Here is a 6,000-nt window from a genome sequence, read left to right on the forward strand (position 1 = left end):
TATTATGTTTTTGTTCCTGCAAGCGCTTTTTATGCAATTTATGTGGAAGGAAACCGTGACCGAGGACAAGCTGATGGCATAAGATGTAAGTTTCATATGCAAAACAAATTATTGCGCTAGCTTACACGGTTCAGGTTCTACAGGGATTTAAAAATAGTTACACAAAACAGAGTGTGCTGCTCTAACCGGCTTTAAAGGGTTAACAATAACCATGTATTGAATAATGACTTTAAAAAATAATATAAAATAGTGTGCAACACCACTGAAGTTTTTTTTACCTCTCTTTTCAACCAACGGCAGTCACTCTCCTCTCCAAATAACTTCTGCTTAGCTTTCCGAGCTTCCCTCGGGACCTCTTAATCAGCGGTCTCCAACCTTTTTTGCGCCACGGACCGGTTTATGCCCGACAATATTTTCACGGACCGGCCTTTAAGGTGTCGCGGATAAATGAGGGAGGGGCTAATAATCGGCTCAGTCATTTTTAATGATCGTTGAAAGCCCAGATCGTAATCGTGATTAAAATTCGATTAATTGAGCAGCCCTACCTGCAAACATTCAGATTAGTGCAGCATAAATTCATTCATGAGAGGAAATTACAGTGAGAACATGTGGAGGCTGTTAGATGGATAACATAGCGAGTTCAGTGCATTGATGTGACATTGTCCTGAAGGATTGTTATTCTTTATGGTTAAAGAAATTGCACTATTCATATTTATTATAAATAATCCTAATTACACATCTTGCTTCCATGTTTGTATTCTGTGTCACTAAAAATACATTTTATTTTAGTTTTATACATTGATTAATGACCTGCAGAATCTCCTTATCATATTAAGTGATTCATAATTGTCACTTTATGCTTTCTCCATCTCTAAAGTGATGACATCCTTGCATTACATACTTTAGGTTCATTTTCTGCAGGCAGGTTTCTGACAGAGAACAGATTTACACTATAACATGCAGCGTTCTATAGATGGACACATAAAGAAATGAAAAATTACATGTTTTTGCTAACTTTCTAAACACTTTGTTACATTTATGATAAAGTAGATTAAACACATTTACGTCGGCCTTGGCTCATTAGTTCTTGTCTTTAAATGAACTTTGTCTGTGTGTGTTTCAGGTACTGCACTCTCAAAGACTGAATGAACCAGCATCGCAGCCATGGGTCACTGTGAGCATCACAGGGAAGGTTGAAGTCGCCCACTGCACCTGTATGGCCGGAGTCGCAGAGACCTGCAGCCATGTCGCTGCTCTTCTGTTTAATGTAGAAGCAGCAGTGTTGATCTGTGGCACAAGGACTGTTACAGATGAACCTGCATACTGGGTTTTGCTGGGTAATATGACCAAGATAACCAAGATAACCAAATATGACCAAATAATGTAAATATGACGGTGCATCACGAAAGATTGATATCAAACTGATCACTTGACCAATATTACGTTACTTGCTGTTCAAGTGAATCAACAAACGGCGAAATGAAAAGTCGAACAAATGCTATTTTTTTTAGAGAGTCTTAGCTTATGTGTGTTTATTTCATATTTTCAGTTCTTACCCTCCCCGACTAAATCGGTTTCAGTTATGTACTGAAATATAAGAATGGAAAATAGAGGGATCTTTCAAAGAAAAAACTCAGGTAAATGTTATTTTATATGTTATGTTTTGTATGTTGTTCAGTATATTTCTATGCAAAACAAGAGGGATTTCAGTACACAGCAGGATATTCACATTTGTAACCAGATATTTACATACACTTTAGGGAGAAAACATAAAACATTTTTACTGTACAACATCAATTTAGATTAAACTTTTGTTTTAGATAAATATTGAAATATATTTTGAATTAGTTAAATGTCAGAATAAAGAGAGACAGCTGTCTATTTTTTATCACTTTGATCAAATTTAGGAGTACATATACACTAAGTTTATTGTTAATTAATAAGAAAACTCCAGACGATTCCATTCTGAGCTGAAGAAGCTTCTGATAGGTTAGTAGAGTCCATGTGAGTAAATTGGTGGAAATGGGTAAAATCAACAGATGTCAACCAAACCAGAAAAAGAACTGTGGAGCTCCATAAGTGTGGCTCAATTTTGAATACAATTTGGTGCCATTTGCAATTAAGAAATACAGACAATTTCTCTCCTTCCTCTTAAAGTTAACAAATATGTTTTTTTATTTATCAATCTAAAAAAATAAACATTTAGTCTGATTTGATGTTACAATTAAAAAAGTGTTTGTTTTGATCTGAAGAGTTTGTAAATATCTGGTTTCAACTGTATATTTGATGATTGTCAGCACAAAGAGAGAGAGAGAGGAACAGAGAGGAGAATGAGGACAGAACAGAGATGAACAAGAGCAGGTGAGACACACATGTTAGTCAAATGGTTGTTTACCAAAACTATCACCGTATCATAGGTACTCATGTATCTCGTACCTAGTGTTTCTTTTTAGGTTTGCTATTTTTCAAATTCTACATTTATTAAGTTATGCAGGCTTGTTTGCACAACAAGGCTAAATAATTATATAAACTTTTCTCAATCTAAATAGTGGACTTTGGTAGAATTAAAAAAACAAGTGTAGTGCAGGTCTATGATGATTTTTTAGTGCTACTATCATCTAGTTCTGATTCTTGTTCTGTCTTGGTTAAATCCTATATAGTCCTGATTTTGAACTGTTGTAGTCCAGTTTTAATTCCGGATCAGTTCTGGGTCTGGTTGAATTGGGGTTTAGTCCTCGTGTCTTGATACAACTCCGACTTTGTTCTGCCTTGCTGCTCAATTAAAAAACTAGTTTAAGGTGTTCTGCATATGAGATATATATTTTTCGCTATATGAAGTCATTCTTTTCTGAACAAAACTCAAAACAGAGCCTATTAATCTTTCAGTCATTTCTACCCCCCCCCCCCCCCCCCCCCCAAAATAAATAAATAAATAAAAAAAATCCCACATGCATACTACCCTTTAGGGCTAAGCCCCGGGTGTTTCAAATGTCTGGCTCCGCCTCTGCTCTACAGACTGTCTAACTCCAGTGTATACCAAGCAATCTATTATTCTTAACAGCAACAACATAAACTGAACCCACATTAAAGTTGGCTCGGTGCTTACCTTTATATGAGCCCACAAACCGAGAGAAACTCCGTGATGAAGCTGGAAGTCTTAAGAAACAGATCAGGGAGCAGAGACCCACGTGGTTCACGCTGATCTCGGCTACGATCCAGGAGACAAGGGTGTGCAGATCGATGCCCTAACCCTTCCATCGATGCATCGATGGAAACGTCATCGTGGGAAGGAGATTTGCTAAGGACTCAGGGAAAGAGAGGACCGGTGCTGAGAATTGGAACAGCTTTAGGCTGTATCCCACTTGTTGGGTTGCGGTCACGTGGTTCTGATGACGTGCGGAGGCAGCGCGATTTTTGAGTGGAGGGCGGAAGTAAACATGGAGGACACTGTGGAGAGTCAGGAGAGCAGCTATTGTGCAACTTTAGACCCCGTTTCTCGGGAGAGATATAAACAGATAGTTAAAAAAATATATCGGACGTGATCCGTATTCTTTGAAAATGTCCGAATACACCACAGAAGTAAAGGATTTGCCTACTATCGAGGCTGTGGATATCACCAACTACTTGGTCCTCCAGACTTCTTACTACACTAGGCAGCAAATGAAAGCTTTCAAGAGTCTGGAGGCGTACAATTTTTTTGTCAGCGGGTGGGTCCACAACCTTGGAACAAAACGTCTCCGTGATGGATACAGTTTGGTGTTTGCAAGGGTGAGTGTTTGTTCTTATATTGCTTTATCTTAAACACGCTAACAGTTAGCGGTAGCGGCTTTAACGTCAACAAACATGCCACATCCTTAGGACTTCGTTAGAGTGACAGTTGTTTGTTTCAAGGTAAACCATTCTCAGCGGTCTAACGAGACACCTCTGAAGGGTGTCTCGGGCTCTCAGCCGTCTGTTGCATATCCAAAATCGCCTCTGCACATCGATGCTGTTCTGCCTTAAGCTTCATTCTTTTCTCTCGTTTGAGAACTGATTCCGATCTGGGTTTTCGTTCGTAGCCGAGATTGACCGTCGGAGCCCAGTCCTCCGACTCTTCGTCATCCAAAGCACTTGGGCAGCCTATAGTCCCAATCAAGTCAATATTAGACTACTAACTTAAAAGCACTAAGTAAACGAGAATTTAATGACAACCTAATGCTAATAAGTTCGTTTGCAAACATAACATTACCTCTGACGAAGTGGTCGCTGCAGACACGGGCATTGGCAGACTCTGCTCCTCCCGACTGTAAACGTAAATTTAAAATCCATTTTTCCTACGTTTTTCGGTTAGAATTTTCCATTTTTCTCCTCTTCGTTGGGCTATTTTTGGTACCCTAAAATACCGTTTATCAGTTTCTCTGGTCGACCTACTGGAGCATCCGTAAACACAACAGGACATAGGCATTTTGCGTACTGTCTGTCTGTGATTTTGCGCTTATCTTTTTCACTTCCGACCGCCAGTCAAATTTCGCGCTTTACGTCGACGTCACGTCTACGTCAAATGAAACCTAGCTATTCAGGTTCGGCAGCCCTAAAGTACGCAGCCTTAACGGTCCACAAGGGCCGCGTACTCAAAGACCGCTAAGGCCGGAAGTGCGAGGCTTGTGAAATACCGGTCGATCTCCGTCGCGCTGCCCAGGTTGCCTAGCAACCATGATACTAACCGCTGGAAACGTTTCATACAGCTTTGTTTGAGAGAAATGAAGGAGAACATATTTTGTTCATTTGTTCGTTTGTTTCTACACGAGCTTTAAATTTAATAAGTATCTGAGGCTGAGACCACATGACTGTAAAACATGATTGTTGGGCTTCATTTCTGTACTGAACAGTCATTTTAAGATTAGCTAGTAAATAACAATTATGTTGTTCATGAGACTAAAGTCAGTGTAAATATAATATGGCCAATATTATAGTTATTATATTAATCATTATTAGTTATTACAGCAGTGAACTTGAACAATTCACTTTTATTGTCACATGTGCAGGTAAATGGCCTGCATTTGTATAGCGCTTTTCTAGTCCAAAGCGCTTTACACTACATTCAGTCATTCACCCATTCACACACACATTCACACACTGGCGATAGCAAGCTACATTGTAGCCACGGCTGCCCTGGGGCGCACTGACAGAGGCGAGGCTGCCGGACACAGGCGCCACCGGGCCCTCTGACCACCACCAGTAGGGGTTAGTATCTTGCCCAAGGATATTTGGCATGCAGCCAGGGTGCAGCCTGGGATCGAACCACCGACCTTCTGATTAGTGGCTGACCTGCTCTGCCACCTGAGCTACACTGGTACAGCACATGTGAGTGAACTCTGTGTCAAACACTGAGCTTCAGTAAAGATTCAAGTTTCAGTTATTTATATTTCCCATCACCATAAATCTTCACTCAAAGACAAGAATCTTTTACAGTGTATAAATACGTATAGATGTATCATATGTAAGAGACAAATATTGTTCATTTAATTTGTTGGCATTACTAAATTTGGCTCAATGCTTACATATATGTGCAAAATGAAAATGTACGAGCTGTGATAACTGTTTCTGATAGAATGAAGAGTAGACTGATATATTAAATATTCCTTTATTGGGTGAGAAAATCAGACCATGTCATAACTGCTTTAAGTCATGTAACTACAGGGGTCCAACAAAGAATGGCCACGCATCATACTGATGTCTTCGGAAATTTATTTCTCTCTCTCTCTCACTCTTATTGTCTTCAGACACCGTGAAAACTGAAGAAACACAAAGTTTACAACATAAATGTTTTGAGCTTATCAGTCTCTCATATCAGTGTCCATAAACAGTTTTGTGCAAGCAGAACAGAGAAAATGCACAATAATGGATATCACAAAAATGTCCTCTCATTACCACTGTAGAACACGTATGCAACATTATACAAACAATATACACGAAACCATACCGTTTGCGCCTCTTGGACCACATGCAGAATAACATTAA

General features: G+C 39.4%; 1 pseudogene; it reads right to left on the reverse strand.

Moving 5' to 3' along the window:
• Positions 1–3,214, reverse strand: part of LOC113010401 (zinc finger protein 850-like) — a 70,168-nt pseudogene extending 66,954 nt beyond the window's left edge.
• Between the last annotated feature and the right edge of the window lie 2,786 nt (positions 3,215–6,000).

Source organism: Astatotilapia calliptera, chromosome 3, assembly GCF_900246225.1.
Source record: "Astatotilapia calliptera chromosome 3, fAstCal1.2, whole genome shotgun sequence".
NCBI classification, from domain to species: domain Eukaryota; kingdom Metazoa; phylum Chordata; class Actinopteri; order Cichliformes; family Cichlidae; genus Astatotilapia; species Astatotilapia calliptera.